A 17,726-nucleotide genomic window follows, 5' to 3' on the forward strand; every position below is an offset into this window, starting at 1 on the left:
GAATACAAACCTGAGCATCCTGGTGCTGTGATGTGGCTACATGCTGGGATGCAGCAGCTGCCTATGCCAGCCTCGGGAGAGCTCAGCCTTGAAGGAGATTAGGTTTTCTTCCTGTGGCTGGAGGAACCCAGCAACACAAGCCTTCATCAGTGGCAAACAGTGAGGTAAGAACTTGTCGATGAGTCATGCTGAAAATCAATATTTCCGCTGCAGTTTTAGTTGTAAGGAAGATGGATGTCCAGGGTATGTTGGTCTGAGCATAATCCATGATGGCATACTCCCTGCATTCCATGGGAATACATGGTGACCTAGTCCAGAGAGTAGGCAAGTGGACTTCAGTGTTGGCACGTTCACCTGGTGCTGGCACTGTAGGTTAAAGGACACCTCTCAGGCTTAAAGATAAACCAGGGACAGTGGGATGGGGTCCTTTGGAAGGAGAACACGGCAAATGAGGTAGATGAAATTAAGGTTATCTTAAGGAAATTGGGGAACCTGAATGTTCCAGAACTGTTATCAGGCTGTTATTCATTCTCTCATTAAGCTGACTGAAGTGCAGGTTGCTGGATCAAAAAAATAACTTTTTGAAGGCATTTTTTGGCCAGACACATTCCTTGAGCTAGCTCACTATGTGACTGCCCAAGGAGAGAAAAGCATGACTGAGGAGGAACAGAATGGAAATGTCATTTGAGCATAGCTTCCATGCAAACTGGCTTCTCTTGAGTAAGGAATAACCAGCCTCAGAGAATTTGGGCTATTCTTACTATTACAATGTTTAAAATGGCAATTGTCTCATCTTTTCCCATTCATGGGTTCCATTTTGCTTAACAAAGAGCAAACTTTGAACAGCAATTCACTCTCATCCCTTGAATGAGGTTCAAGGCGATGTGTAAATCATGGATTTGTGATTTAGTCTCATGCTATCACATGACTATTCAAGCTCAAATCCCTATAGAGAGGAGGTATTTTAAGAAGAAATAGCATAAATGTGGCCAGACCACTGAAGATGTTGTCCTTGTCCGTGGATTACAGGGGCATGTGATTCATGGGAACTGCAGAGGATGAACTTCAGGGGCAGCATGCTTTCTTTGCTGTAGGGCAAGCAGAGGTCAGATTTTAATACAAAAGGTCTTGACATTTCCCATTGTAAAGATTCTGTTTCAGACCAGTAGAGGGAGAAATCAGGCCAAAGACATGAATTAGCTTTTTCATGAAGATTTATGGAGGGGGGAAAAAAGTCTAATTTGTCTCTATAGTTAGAGTGCAAGAACAGTTGTCTGGGTTGCTGCTGGATTCTTTGCTGGTGCCCTTTATTATTCCATTCAAAAAAAGCTAACAAATAGTAAGTACATGTTATATTTTCCTGACTGGGAAAAAAAAAAGACAATTTAATTTGAGAAGCAAGGTTTTAGTAGTCAGTAGCTCAAAAATGCACTGGAATATTTCACAAGGTAAAAGGAAACTATTTGCACATATGAAACACTTGCTGCAACTCAAAAAAGATCATCTTCTGAAAAGTGGATAAGGTGTTATGTCCCAGAAGACCATTAAAGAATCTTTGAAATAATAAAATATAATAATAAGCAAAATAGTAAATGTAGCCGCATGCGGATTTTGGGAAGTGATTGAAGTTATCACTGTCTTCTATGATAGATTGGTACAGCATAGGCAGGGAGGGGTAGAATAACTTGCACATTCAGACCTACAAGAGAAGGAACAGTCATTTAGGAGAAAAACCACCAAAGGAATCAGAACTAGAGAGTAATGAGTTATCTGAGACTGCTTCTTGGTGTCATTGTTTCAAATGTAGTTGCTCTGATACAAATTCAGATATCACTCTCCTTGCACAGTCTATTCTCATTTCCTTGTAGAAACAGATGTGACTGTCATTTCCAATGTTGTGTGTTCTTTCCTTCTCTTGGTCTATAAAATGTGCTGCAAAGTGTCTGAATCTGATTGTGTTTAGTTTAAAATGCAAATAATATCAAACATTACAAAAAAATTGAAGTAAGCAGCATGATTTTACAGCAGAATGCAGATGACTCTCTCAGGATTGGCTCCATAGACAAGCAATACCTTTGGAAAGATCTGTCCCCTGCCAGGGCCTTAACAGGGGAGCTTCAGAGGAATAGTCACCCTTGATTTCTACCCCAGACCTCAGAAACCTTTTATATCCTACCTTGGATCATTACAGACTGGGAAGAAAAGTATGAGATGCTGTGCACCATGGTAATACCAGGGCTACATCGGGCTTCAGAGCTGCATTGCAGTGTCCTGATGTTGTTGGAATTTCTATAACAAGGCCAGAATGTTGTTCACTGCTTTGGGATGGAGCCTCTTAGTGAAAAGGAGATCCTGTGATTCTGGAGTGGAATGCCAAGGAGGAATTAAATTTTGGACCAAAACAATGGTATGAACTCTCCAAAAATGATGTGGGACTCCTGTAAAATGAGAATTTGTTGCTGCTGAGAGCTCTTGGAAATGTTTTTAGGGATCTTTTTCTTCCCATACATCTGTACAATTTTGTCTTTCCTGAGTTCAACTTTTGATGGACAAACTGGTCTCAAGCAGAACCTTGGCTGTTTCACTGTTGCTTTTTTCTTGTATTGCTGAAACCAACCTTTTACATAACTTTTACTTGAAATAGTAAATTCAAGTAGTGCCATATGTGAGTAGTAGTCCTGCAAAATATGACACAAATTATGTCACAACACAGTCACACAAGGAAAATTGGAAACGTGTGAGTTTATTTTCTGCCTACATGAATCAATGACTGTAGTTTCTCTCATCAGTTATTATTAAATACCGTCTCTCATAACATATCAGGCACAATGTAAGCAGAGATGGGAAAATTGCAGATGAAGAGATTTTATCTCTTCATCTAGTGACTTTAAAGAGACACTGAATGAGTGTATGTGTATCCATACATGAGGATTCTCTTGGTTAAGATGCCATATTAGCTACAACCTATTGGGGAAAGACTTTAAAAGCTTTAGCAGATTTCCTGAAATCTACAGACCTTTCTTTATCTGAATGGCAGAATCTGTGGTCTAAAGTTAATTAATGCTCCAGTGAAGGTTAGAGAATGTATTTCCCCATTAACAACAGAACACCGATGTATTTCATTTGTAATTTCTGTTTTCCCTTTCCCTGAGTTCCTGAGATTTGAGATATCAGCTTCCATGAGTGTGTGCATCTGGCTCCCTATAATTTTCTCAATAAGTAGGAATGAATGTTGAGGTCCTAGAACTGACCACCAAAGCTGGTGCACATGTCCTACTCCTGAACTGCACTTGGTCAACAGACTGAAATAATTTTATTATTCATGTAGCTGGTAAAACTGTATGCATTTCTGTCTTCTTATCAATAATTCATCATTATCCTCCCATCTGCTGTTCAGAGAACCTCACCTCACAGATAAAATTGTGTCTGGGGCCTACAGAGATCCTGAATTTTCTCTGCTCATCCCTTTGCATTCCCCTTCACTTCTCCACTGGCAAAATAGCCCCTTCCACTAAGTGGAGAACCTTGATGATGCCTTTGAGAATGGAGATGTTTTAAAATGTTTATGCATGCAGTAGAGATATGATTATGTTGCAAGAAAGGGCAATATTACAGCAAGTGAAACAAATGAACTTCAGATATAAAAGATAAAGTCTTACAGCAACACTGGCTTGACAATTTATTTGCTATTCTGTTTGAGGGTTTGGTTTGGGTTTTTTTTTTCAAAGAGTTATAGCTTGTGGTAGAGCTATTTGCATCAAGTGCATCAACAGAGCATTAAAAGTGTAGCTGAAACCATTCCTGTTAGTGCCATTTAATATAGACTATTGAATAGTTTAGAAGTAGTGAAGTCGCATAATGCTCACGGTATATGCTGGGTCACTACTAGTAGTTGCTGTGGAAACCTTTTTGTCTCTTCTACCACAGCAGTGCATAATTGTAGCAGGCTTATTTTTTCAAGGGCTACATTCCAGACCATTTCAGAGAAAAAGAAATATTATTTACCTTCACCAAATGTAGTTTCATTAAAGGAGAGCAAATTTCTCACCTTTCTGTGGCAGGTGTGGTAATAGGAATGAGGCTGCATTTCAGAGGCCACCTTAGGACCACTTCAGCTTTGCTGTTCAGGCACAAGGAAATAAAGCTACAGAACCAGGAACACTTGAAGTAAAATGGGCTGAAATCTCCAGTAAGAGGTATGGGCCATCTGCTCTTCCAGAAATCAAGCCATCAAGTAGTGATGGCTGTAACAGCTTTATTGCCCATTGATGGAGGCCTGTTCTAAATGGGTTTGCATACAGGGAGGATTTAAACAATGCCAAGTTGTTCCAGAGAACCTGAGCAGCACACATGCTGCACATGTCCAGCACACTGGTAACAACCAACACATGGAAAACTCCATGAAGAGATCTGCCCAGGAGGGCTGTTGATGGCCATGCTCTTCCTAGGTGTATTTAAAGAAAAACATTGGTCTGCAACTTAGTATTTACAGCTGGGGATTAATGCTTGCCCACCTGGGCAACCATCCTGTTAGCCTTCCTAAGTCCTGCTGTGAGGGCCACAGGCATCTTTCCTGACAAAGAGATGCTTGTCAGCAAAGAGCTAGTGCATCAGAATAATTCCTCATAAGAATGACTGCAAGAAAACCACTGAGGGCTTTCAAAGTGAATGCTGAAGGTTTGTTTTTTTTTTTTTTTTTTTATCAAAAAGTTGTTGGATTAAGATTTGGCTGCAGAGCTCTCTGTTCCTGGTATCACAGATGGTATCACAATAAGACTTACTATTCTCTGTGCTAGACCCTATTTCAGTAAAAATTATCTATAATTGTTTTAATGACTTTGTTAATGATTCACAGATATCTTATATGCACTATTTACTCATCTGTCTTCATTACCCCATGGCCTAAAGTGGAGATGCCACCGAGGAGAACAACAATAATTGGCTCCCATAGGAAAATGAACAGCTTAAGCTCTGCAATTAGAGACTGGTCTCTCTCCCTTAAATACTTAATTAATAGATGTGGGTATTCTAGGTTTTAAAATTCTAGTGACTGTATTTTTATACATTCACCAGGAACTTGGATAAGGAAATGAAGCTCAGTATATAAATATTTGTCTGGAGTGACACACCCTGTTAGGGTGTCTGAGAGCTGAGAGTTTCAGAGCTGAGCAGGGAAACAGGGCCTGGGTCTGCTGGAGGGCTGGTGTATGCCAGTTTGCACACTGGAAAGGTGGTTCTCACAGGAATTATAAAAATGAGAAATTCCTGAAGTCTAGCTGTTGCTAATTTGGGCAGAGTGGAAGGGGTTAAGGAATAAGTCTTGCAGGGCTGATGCTGGTCTTGCAGAAGAGTGCATGAGTGCAGTGCCTGCAGCCCTCTGCAAGGACAATGCAAGGTGAAGTGACATGGTCCTGTCAGACACAATACCTTTAAAACAAGATGGAAAAATAAAATGGCTGATCTGAGGTCCCAAGGCAGACACAGAAAAAAGAAACTTGCATGTATTTGGGACAATCCCTGGAGGATTTGATTTGAATAAAACCACACAGTCATTCCTGCAGCTTGTGACAGATATAATCCTGCTCCAGTATACCCCATGTTCTTTTGGGGGTAAATTAAATGAGAAGAATTTTACTTTGTGTGTGAGAAAACACCAAGTAACAAACTGATTATAGAAAATCCAGGGAGAGGAATTAAAGCATTCATGGGGTAAGCTCTTTGAAACAAGCACAATGAATTTTCTATGCACAGAACAAGCTCAAAGGATACTGAACATAATCGAGGCATGTGAGAGGTTGTGCAAGAATATGTCAAACAAGAATATGTCTAACATGATTAGATGTGCCAGCATCAAACATATCTACTTTCACAATACTTTGACTCAGTCTTTTTCTGGAATGAGGTGCTGGTAGGCAACTTTCTTTTAGTTGCTTTGACTGTTGTTGCTATACATTTGCCACTAAGATTTGGGTTTGGGAAGAGAGAAATGACATTTCTAAAGAGTCATTGTGGAAATAGATTTTGTTTGATTATTTTTATTTTAATATCCATCTCTGCTAGATGTATCATGGAGAAAAGATTCTCAAAATATCTGTTACTTCTGCTCCTGGGTAAACCTTACCAGTCAACGTATCTAACTAGCAAGGCTCAGAAACATGAATGAACTAGCCTGTGTCGTTAGCAAAGAGCTTGCCTCACTCTCACCAGGCATTTTTGCTGTTTGAAACATCAATTTTTTCCTCTGCCACGCACTACTGATTCTGAACAGATGAATATCACAGAAGAAGGGACTTCAATGTAAGATGTCTGCATAAAAGTTTTGTAAATGTGGACAAAATTGTACCTATTTCCATCCAATGGTCTAATGAGAAGGGGAAAAAAGTGAGCAAACTTTTTCTCTTTGAAAAGATGAATTTTGTCTTTGACTCAGAAATGGTTAAGTCCTATATCCCCAAACAATTGGTTGGTAAATTCAGCTGATCTGGCTTTGTTGACCTCATTTCCACGTGGAAATTACTGTCAGGATTGGGGTTTCTTTCAAAAAAAAAAAAAAAAAGAATTTCTGAAAACTACTTTATTCAGGATGTACTAAAATATAAGAAGTTAATAGAAAGTATTTTAATTTTGACTAATCTTCCTTAAAGGAATTCACTGGTTTTGTACTGCCTAGGATTTTTAGGGCTCTGTTCATAAAGATTTGTTTCATTATTGCTGGGATTTTGCTTGTAAAATATAAGCATAGAATTATATAATGTATAATGTAGTATTACATAATACTACATGCATCTGAGGATACTTTTTCTGTATAGAGTTATAATAAGGGACAGAAAAGCATTTAACACTATCACCTTCATTTATCATCTTTAGCCAAAGGCAGTTGGGTTGATGACAACTTAGATTTTAATAACTTCAAATAATGAAAAACTTCAATTTATTTGAATAAGAAAAGTATTTTATAGTCTTTTTATGAAAAAAAACCTTCTAGAGCGTATTCTTGTAGTCTGGCTCTAGGTATCAGAGGTGTTAAGTAAAATAAAAAATTCCTGATTGTGCTAGAGAATTGTAGCAATGAACCCAAAAGAGAAATGCAGGCATAATAGTTTTAGATGGGTTTGTTTTAAACCGAAAATTTCACAGCTGTCTGTTGATTCTGGTACAAAGAAATCAAATGAAGCTGAAAGAACATATCACTACACAAGAGATCAAGAGCTAAACCAACATTCGCTCCTGTTTGTTCAGTGCTTGAATCTGTGAAGTCAAATCCTCCTTAATATGAGCATTTTCCTGTTTAGTTGGAGACTTGCATGGTTTTTCTTATTCCTCCCCTGGGCACCACAGAGCTTTTTCTCTTTTTTTTTCAATTTGTGGAGAAGAGAGAGGAGCAGAGCCATACTAGAGATGCTACCACATCCTCAGTGCCACTTTGCCCAGGACACAAATGTAGCTCTAAAGAAAAGCATCAGTGAACCACATCCCTCCTGCTGCTTGCTCATCCTCGGATTGATGACTAAAAAGAAGTTATTGCATGAAAGGTGGGGCTAAATGGAGAAAAAATAAACAAAGAAACAAAAAACCACCCCCTGAGGATGAAGGACATCCTCACATTGTTTCATATGTTTCAGCCACTGCCAAAAAATGAAGTCTATTCTTCAGGGAAATTGAAGAAGTCACCACACCTTTTTAAGAATTTTCTTTTTACTTGCAGAAATGTAGGAACTTAATGTCCTTGCCCATATCCATTTAGTGACAGTCACAGGGAAGAGCACCCAAAGAGTCTTCATTTCTTTGCATGCAGCTTCTTCTGCAAACACCTTTAAGCCTGCATTTATGCACCCTGAAAGAATGAGGAAATCTACAGTAACAGCAATACAGCAGCATCATGTTCTCTTCTACAACTTATTAGCATTCTGATTATTCTCATTCTTTCCAATAATCATGGAAAGAATTTCTCTTACTAATTATGTATCGTATGTTTTTTTCTCTGCCATCTTTCTTACGAACTCATATTCCTGTTATTGCCTTTTCATTGACCACAAAACCACAACAAAAACAACAAAAGAAACCCCTCCTTTATCTCCCCCCACTGATCATAAATTGTTTTTTCTGCATTAGTTACAGTTTGTCTACAACTGTTTTCATCCCAGTTGTGTGAGTTTGGTAAGTTTGTGTCTTTTCTAAGTGTTAGCTCGCCTGAATTCTGCTGCTGCTTGGTAAATACCAAAACTTCCTCAAGCTCTCTCCCTTACTAGTTAAGGTGTATAACCCTAATCCTGTCTTCTCTCAGCTTTCCTTTTTCTCTTTCAACGCTTAGCATTTATCAGAGCTCCTCCATACACTGTGAGGCTTGTGGGGCAGGGAGTATGGCTGTTGAAATTTCCAAAGGAAAGTCATGGCAAAATGTAGTATCAAATGTTATGCCCTACATACTAAGTACTGTTAAAAATGTGTCCATTCCTTTCAGTTCTTTCTCTTCTTACTGATTTTCTTATGGCCTATGAATAACTTAAGTATTTTAACTTATTTATCATAATACTTTATGTTTTGCATAGACATTTTGTAAAATTATTTAATTTATTAAGTTTTTTAGGATCCTAAAATGGAAGGTTACAATGACTTCCAAGTTATTACCATCAAATTATTGTAACCTAAACTTTGTGAAAATACTCTGAGGTCTTAAGAGATCAGTTGAAATTAAGAGAAACTTAATTATTTATTACTGTCTTCATTTGCTGCCCTGAGATACCAGTAGGCTGGAATAAGTTCATAATTGGTCCTTGTGGTTAAGACAGCAGCTGGTGGCTTTTCAGCAGGTACTGTCCATATTTGCATCTCCAATTTCCCTATTAAACTCCCTATTTTTAGTGAGAAGGCTGGCACTCTCAGAAAGCAAACTTCACAAAGTCCTCCTGGAGTGATCTGTGATTGTCAATGAATAATCCAGCATGACTGTGCACATTGGCTAACATCATATTTCTGCATCTCCCTGTGTATCCTCTGCAGGAATACCAAACCAGCAAAAATCTTATTTTCCCAAAAAACAATTTATTTGAAGGTTTTGCAACAATCATATGCTGTACAAAAGATGGCCAAGACTCCTGATTATATGAGCTGTGCTTCAGAAATCTTCCTATGACTAGCAGCCCCATTCCATGGATGCAGAGGGAAGTTCTTTGTAGAGTGGGACCTCCTACCCAGAACTACTGCTGTCAGGCTAAGGCAGGGTCCCACAGGTCCTAGCAGCAGCCTGCCCTGACTCCTTACACCAGTGCAGCCAGCTGGTTACACAGCACAGCTTGGGGACAGCCTGAAGAGCCACCTGTTGGCCACTGCAGCCTTGTAGCCACAAGCTATGGCATCACCGGATTTAGTGCTGAGCATTCCAAGCAATACCAGCCTGCTTATTTCGGTCTGCATTTGGATGACTTTTTCTTTATGGAAAAAGGCTGTATTGTGACAAGAGAAACTTACCACCAAGAAAACACATTATTTTCTTGTCCTGCACCCCATTATTACCAGTTCTACCTCCCATTTTTACAAGATTTTTTCTCATGCTGCTGCCTAAACAGCACCATGGTTGCTCTTACTACACGTGTTCCCTGGGTCCAACTTCTTCTTTGCTTGTCTCCACACTGAGGTTATTATCACTGAAAGATTGCATGGTCTGTAGTTTATCTTAACTGTTGTCTATAACTGTTGTCTTAACTGTTGTCCCCTGTTCTATATGGAGAACAGGGAATTTCAGAGCTATAGAATGTGAAATAAGTGTGCAGGGCAGTCTTCTTTCCCTGATGACTGCTCACTCTTGCCTGTATCCCTTGCACCTCTCAGTGCCCTGCTCCCCTCTGCAACTACCAGGCTCTGGGTGGGAAGGTGCTTGGGCATGTGCTGCTCATGGGGTAAAAATTGCCATGCCACCACTAGGGACTTGCCTCTGCATAGTTTCTCTTCCTTTGACTTCTGTTTATTCTGCATGCTTATTTAGATACTTATTTTTATTAGTCAATGGCTGTATCTCATGTGATTCCAGGGAAAGACTGGCATATCTCAGTTTCCCCATCTATCTATCCCTTATGATTTGGCTTGTAGGGGTGAAAAAGAGATTTTATGCAGGTTTGGGGGTTTTGTTTTTTGTTTTTTGTTTTTTTTTTTTTTTTTTTTACTGTGAAACACCTGCTACAGATGCAAAGAGAAGCTGTTGTCTCTCCAAGTGAGACACCAAAACCTGTAGATGAGGGACAAATAGAGCATCTAACAAGTAAGGTGGGGATACAGTCAAATTGAGACGTCCAGCACAGTATCCACGAGGTAATTACAGTATTTCTTCACTTTTGCATTGTTCCCTTTCCCCTCTTTCAGTGGCACTCTGTCAGTTGTTAATGGTTGGCTTAGCTCTGCCACTGATTAATGCCTTCCCTGTGGAGTACTGCTGCAGTAAAAACATGTAAATGTAAAGATGTAAAAATATACTGATTTACATGTTAACATGTAAAAACATATTGGTTACTGTACTGGTGTGGAATGAAGGGTCTCAAGTCCAATGCTTTATCTTCAGTGGTGAAAATGTGAAATATTACCTTGAAAGGAAAATACACTCTGTGTACCTAATTGCAGAATGTTGAGGCAAAGGCGAGACATTAGTCTTGAACTCAGTATTAGCTTAGTAGCTTGAGTGTGAGGAGCAGGATCTCAGACAGTTTTATCTGTTTAACTTCATGGTTGTATAATCATAAGCATTCTAGAGTTACTGGTATTGGTGGCTGACTTTAAAACATTATTCTTCCAGTGTTTCAGCTGGAATATTGGAGAGGGGTTTCTATCCAGGTGTTTTTTCAATTATTAAAAGTGCTCAAGCGTGTTATTGATTACTCTTCTAATACAGACAATGTGCGACCTATTGTTTAAGTCAATCCCTGATTTGTTGCCATGTCATGTTGCTCTTGAAAAAATGTTACTGCTGAAAATGACTGCTTCTTTTTCTTGTTTTTATTTAAAGAAGAAATTTCTTCTGTTTGGGAAACACTGAGACATGTATTTACCTACATATGTGTTTGGGAAATACAAAATTTGATGCAGAGTACTTCCTAAAGTTGTTTTTTTTTGTTTGGTCTTTGCATACACATTTAAAATGAATGTGACGTCTGCCTCACAGAGTGGCACCCATTTTACTAAGAGGCAAGTGTACGTTAGCATAGAAGTAAACGTTTGCTAAACCAGATAATTTGTTATACCGTGAAATTCATGTAAACAAAAATACTCTCTCAGAAAATGTTTTGTTTGAACACCTGCCAAAGTTTATTGAATTCATTTTCTTGACAGAGCACTTTGGCTGAGATCAAATAAGTCCATACCTTGCAGTGAACAGCTGCAGCTACTTTAAAATGAAGTTAAGCAGGCATGGAAAAAAAACAACAACAAAAAAAGGGGAACGAAAAATAATACCAGGAGAAAAGTAATTATCCTGATACAATAAAATCTGCAGTGATTCAGGACATAAAAAAGCACTTCCACGTTACAGCAGTGACTCACAAGATGAGCTGAACGACTGACCAGGCCGCACCTTCCTTACGACTGCCCGGTGCGCCGCATCCATACGGCTGGAATTCTCGCCCGTTCCCAACAACCGGCCTCTCCTTTCCTTTGCTAGACACCCGCCACGGGCGGCCCGCACCCCGGCAGGACCCAGACAGGCACCGCCTGGCAGCACCTGTGCCTCTCCCGGCCAGCTGGGCTTAGGTGGCGGCCGGGCCGCAGGTGTCCCCCCTGCTAGCGGGTGTGACAGCGGCGGGCGGCCCCAGGACACACGCCGGGGTGGCGGGAGCGCGGTCCTTGCCTGTCGGGGGCGCAGCTTTGGGGATGGATGCGCACCGGGGCGCGGACGTTCGCGCAACTCCCGCCCCTGCCGGGCGAGCCGCCCCCGCCCTTGCCCGGCCCCTTGCCGGCGATTGGCGGCAGCGCCCGGGCAGGTGCCGGTGCGCGGCGGGAGCTGCCGCCGCCGGCACCGCAGCAGCACTCGGCGCGTCCGGCGGGGCGGGGAGGGCTGAAGGCGACAGCGACAGCAGCAGCGGCGGCGGCGGCAGAAGCAGCAGAAGGAGGAGGAGGAGGAGACAGCGGCTTTCGCCTTGCACCGGTCGGTGCGGAGCGGGACCGGGGCACCTGTGCCCGGCGGCTCCGCGCAGCTGGTGGCCGGGGGCCGGCGCGGGGCGGCCGCAGACCCCGCTGTGCATGAGGGACGGGGCGCAGCCGCCGGCGGTGGCTCTGCCCGTGCCCCAGAGCGAGGCGCTTCCCGCCCGCCTGCCATTGCGGTGCAGCCCTCGCACTTGGCCGGGGGTGAGTGGGGCCGGGGCCGGGGCCGGGGCCGGGGTGGGCTGGGCTGGGCTGGGCTGGGGCCCCCAAAGCCGCGGCAGCGCGGGGCCGGCCGCGCCGTGGGGCGGCCTGCGGCAGGGCCGAGGTACGGGGCCGCAGCGCCCGTCGGGGCCGGCCGGGCTCGGGCCGTGGGGAGCCCCGCGCTGCTGGGGAGGGGCCGGGCGGGTGCCGGGGGTCCGGGCGGGCCGGTAGCCGAGGGGCCGCCGCTCTCCGCGGCGTCCGGGGGCCAGGCGGGCCGCTCCCCCGCGGCAGCGCGGCTTTAGGCTGTGCTTTAATTACTGGACAGATGTCTGAGCAGCTTCGTGGTGTTCTGCTGGCCGCGTGGCTTTTCGAGCGCTGTCACTGCAGTGCATCATCATCATCACTATCATTGGAGTGTTTTACTCTTGATCAACTTCCCCGGGAGCCCGGGGAGGGTTTCAGCGTGGCGCTGCCGCTGTCCCCGTTTCATGGGAGCATCCCGCCACGCGCTTGTAATTTATGCCTCAGACAGAAGCAGCGTGCGTTTTCCTAGTATCAAGGTCAGTTTATCGTAACTGCTGAGGAAAATACCATATGGCTCAGACTGACTTTTCTTAGGGAATCTAATTAAGTCGGAGCCTGTGTTGTGCTGGGATTTGTGTTATGTTTCAGGCAAGCGTAACCAAATTAGATTGCAGAATGCCTTATAGCGCGTGTGTGTCGCTCCTCAAGCGTGTTTGCAGGGACATTAACTGTAACTAGTAATTTGTTTTGACAAATTATGCTTTTTTGTGTCGTACCTACCATTTTACTGTTTCCTGCATTTCTGAAAATGTGGGTAGCTGCCTCCCTATGGAGCCAGGAGATTTTTAGAATAGGCACAGCAAAGATTTTAGCAATAAAGGCTTTTACTCATTCCTCTCGTCAGCCTTCTCTGGAAGGCTAGAGAGTGAATGGAAGGATAGTTAGTCTAGTTCTCATATTACCAGACATCTTTCTGATTTTCATGGACCTGTTATCAAACTGGACAGGTTTTTACAGTTGCTTATTTATGGTGATAGCTGTTCTCCGTTAACTGCTTTGGGACCACTGACTAAGCCTCTGCTGTTAATTGTCAAACAGTAGTGTTTGCTGCTTAATTCTACCTTTAGGAAGTGAACAGAGCTGTGCAAAAAGCAGAAGGTGCCATATCTTGCCTATAGCCCCTCAGGCTACTGCCTTACCCATCATTGCTCAGGTATCAGATTGTGTCAGAGCATATTTACTGATGCCTTATGCCTGAGCATCTAAAACAGTGCTTGGCTCTTGTGTAGCCTTCCTGGGGAGTTTGTCAGGGAACTTAGTAGATTGCAGTTAGAAACAGGGGAGTAGCCCTCTCAATACCTGCGATACGTTAATTGCCAGTGGTGAGAATGCACACAAGTCAATTCCACCCTCGTAGCCCTCACAGCAGTGAGATGTACTTAGAGCACTACACCCTGTGACAGGATTTGCCTCTTGGACCTGCTGCGTGTTCAAATGACACAATATTGTCCTTTCAGGCAGGGTAGTGCCTTTTTGTCTTCATCTGAACCACTGCTGTCTGGATGTAGACGACTGAGTTAGGACTTTCATTTATTTTCCTGAGTTGGTTTCTTGCTTCCATGCTAACCTGATGAATACATCTGAGTGCACTACATAGAGTGTACCCAAGTGTATGAGCACAATAGGAATTCACCCTTCTCACTTCATAGTTGCAGTAAACAGAACACTTGAATGGCTTGTATTTAAGTAAAGAAAAAAAAATCCCCAAAGCATGCATGGGTGATGATGAAGCAAGGCTGTATGTACCAAGTGCACTATTGTTCATAAACAGTACATTGGTATGAAAATGCGACTCCTTTGTATTGCTGCCAACATTAACGTGGCCTATTGTTATAAGGCTGGAAACTGTGTTTGGCAGTGTAAACCACCTTAACTTGCCCTTGGAAAACTGGACAAGTTGAAAAAATCTAGCTGAATATAATTCCATGAAAACCACAGGGACAGCTTTTCTCATTGAGAAAACCCATTGAATTGTTTGAGCAGATTAATGCTGCCTTCCTGTGGAATGCTTTATTCACCTTTCTTTTGGATTCAGGTAGGTTATTTTTTTTTAGATAGATTCTTAAAGATAATAAAGGCTTCTGACTTACCTGTGAACCACTGACAGCCAGAGAATAAAACGGCTTCAAGTTTCTTATACTCAGAGATTTATAGCAGCTTACTTTCAGAAGAAGCTTTTAGGGCTTAAGGAATGAGGCAGATGAATGCTATATTTTGGTGTGAAGTGAAGCACACCGCACTATTCCTCAATTTACCAAAGAAACTTCACCGTTATGATAAAACCAGGCAGTTTTACAGAAGGGCTAAATACAGCGTAATTTGGTATGATTTTAAGCAGTGGTCTAATTTTGCACATCTCTCTCTGAGATTGGTCAAAGATGCCTGTGTCTGAAATTTTGTGGATTTACAGAAACTGAAGAGGAAAACCTCCCATACATATCTGATACACCAGTAAGTTCTGTCACTCATGTCTAATTTTGCACATCTCTCTCTGAGATTGGTCAAAGATGCCTGTGTCTGAAATTTTGTGGATTTACAGAAACTGAAGAGGAAAACCTCCCATACATATCTGATACACCAGTAAGTTCTGTCACTCATGTGGTAGGCTAGTGATTATGATGTGCTTGCTGTTTAGCTTTCAGTTAAGACATGCTATCATTTTTTTTAACAATCTTGTAGAAAAATGCCATGCCGTATTTTTTAAAACTTAATTTTCTGTGAATAAACATTATGTTTGGCATCCTGTGTCCTGAAAATAAATAAATGAAGCACATGTACTGGAAAGCAGTTTAATCATAAATGTTAGCAGCTGTATCATAGATGAAGAGAGTATAAAGACTGCAATGGCTTGATTGGTCAAAAGCTAATATCAGCATACTGCAATAATGACAGATTTTTAGATCTTATGCATACTATTCAGGGAATAGAAACACAATAAATTTCCAAGCCAATATGTATTAAATTTCAACACCACAGCAATGTATGTATGTGTATATATAATACTTTTTAAAGAGTGCTCTACTAATAAAACACCTCATGGAGCAATTTTTTCCTGACCAATAAGCTCCTGAACTGAGTAAAAGAAAAAAATCTCTTGTTACTTTTTATCATTTTATGCTTAATTTACCTTTTGATCCATTGATGATTGGAAAAAGAAAAACTAATATTGGTGTTCGGTATTCAGATTATTGGAATTATTACTATCTACTGGTTGTTATAAAGCATTACCACAGGAAGTGAAATACACATTCTTCAAGACAGAGTATACCTTCAAATAAAACATCATGCATTGCGGTGGAGCTGACTATTGTGAAGATTATTCTTGGTGAGACACTTTCAATGGCATTGTCCCCATTGGCTCATGGTAATCAATTCTGTAGTTTTCTGGAGTTTTGCTGGCGTAGACTTTGCTGGCAGGCAACTCTATCCTGTCCTCTTGCTGAGCACCCAAGCTCAAGTTCTGCTATGTAGCAGTTTCAAGAAGCTCTTTCTGGACTCCTCTTTGCAGAATGTGCTGTTTATTGATGGAGAAGAATAAATGGGGCAGCCATAGTTTCTGGATTAAGTCTGTTTAAAGGGTGCAGAGATAATTTTCTGTAGAAAGTGAAGTGTAGTATTTTCTTGTGATGGCAATCTGAAGTGTAGGCTCACTCAAAGGCTGTTAAATTTCATGCAATTCCCACTGTCTTTAATGAGTCTTGAAGCCAGGCAACAGCCTGAAATCTTTGGAGCTTTTTAATATCAAAGCAGTCCCTTCCCCAGCACCCTCCATCTGTCTCCATGCAGGATAATAGATGGTTCTGCTGTTGTAAACCAACTTTCTGCTCTTGGAGGAAGACAGTACATAATCGGTTGTTTTCTTTCTTGAAAGCAAAATATGTTTATAACTAGTGGAATAAAAACTTTCTGTTCTGCTCTTGTGATGAGACTAATACAAGAGCTTCTTTGCTTATTAGGCATTACTTGTGGGACAGAAGATGTTTTTAATGGGGTTTTCTTCTGGCCCTTTTGAGCTGTATTAATGGGATTTTGTGTCCCCAGGGTAATAATAAAAAAAAAAAAGTGCTGGTTTATGTCATCAAGATAAATTGTTACAGCATGGATGTGCAGTCTATGATTTTAAGTGTGGTTGACAGGGATGCAACTAGCACTGTCCTGAAATATCTCAAATTTCAGAGGTGCACCTATTTTTCTAACCATGTTCATCTTGCAAGAAATTGATTACTTTTTTTTCCCCTTACGAGAACTGATCCTTTTGCTTCTCAGGGATCATCCCCAGGAGTGCTTGGTGTAGCTTTCTGAAGTTATCTCAGCGCTTGCATCTTGCTGTCATAAGTGCTTTGATATTTGTTTGACAGACCGTGACTTGGATTCAAGTTAAATCACACTGTGTGAATTGGAGCACCATCAGGTTTCAAAAACAATTGAAGGAGCTTGGGGAGGATTCAAAAAGTTGATGTTGTTTTTCACTATCTCAGCTGGTCTTGATCTAAAAGTGACAAAAATCATCCATGTGTTGATCACTGCAGGCAGAGAAACCATGAATTGAGTCCCAAATGAGCAGAAAGCAGTTCACCGCTAGAGGAGGATAAGCCTAATTATTCCATCTCCCACTTCTTTTCTAATGTTTAATGATAAGGTTCCAAATCCCTTCTCCAAGGTAGTATCACAGGTCAAAACAGGGAAATAATTGGAAATACTGTGGACTTGGGTTCCACACATGATAAATTGAGGAGCCCTAGTTAGTTCCTAAAGGTGGTGGCTTAACTTGATTATGCTGTTCAAATAATAGGTTCTGTGGGACTCAAAAAGGGGTCTGTGCTGGCTGGATGATTTCCTGAGCCTGTAGGAGGATGAATTGGTCCTGTAGTTTAAACTAAAGGAGCTGTGACTCTGCTCCAGTTTGATTCCAAATATCGGTGAAGCAGCAGTCAAAACCTGACACTGAAGTTGGCCTTTGAACTCCAGAGAATAACTGAGCGTGTATTATGCTTGAATATAAACATGCTTTATTTGTATAAATTTATGATCCAGAACTTCAGGTGTGTGTTTATTGGTCTAGGCTCAGGTTATCTCCATGTTGTGCAGTGTCAATATAAAAAAAATCAGCTGAGCACTGGTCCAAAGCAGAGTGTCTTCTAAGCACAGTGTGGAGTAGGTCCCAGTGTCAACAAACGAATCCATTAACTCCCCCACCTGGCAGATTAACCCAGGTCCTTTGGTTTTCAGAGGCCTTCTAAAGCTCTGGCTCTATTTAATTCATGTCTTATGTCACTTGACAAATGGTTACCTAAACAAACCAAAGACAACCTGCTACT

The 17,726-nt window shown here is 41.7% G+C and overlaps 1 protein-coding gene across 3 annotated transcripts in view; it reads left to right on the plus strand.

Moving 5' to 3' along the window:
• The first annotated feature begins 12,091 nt into the window (after positions 1 to 12,091).
• The window catches only part of MYRIP (myosin VIIA and Rab interacting protein), a 207,617-nt gene continuing 201,982 nt past the window's right edge, over positions 12,092 to 17,726 (plus strand). For all 3 annotated transcript variants that reach the window (XM_066556147.1, XM_066556128.1, XM_066556136.1), the window contains exon 1: positions 12,092 to 12,327. The gene's annotated coding sequence lies outside the window, so the exon portion shown is untranslated. The remainder of the gene's footprint in view (positions 12,328 to 17,726) is intronic.

This window comes from Molothrus aeneus, chromosome 1, assembly GCF_037042795.1.
Source record: "Molothrus aeneus isolate 106 chromosome 1, BPBGC_Maene_1.0, whole genome shotgun sequence".
NCBI classification, from domain to species: Eukaryota; Metazoa; Chordata; class Aves; order Passeriformes; family Icteridae; genus Molothrus; species Molothrus aeneus.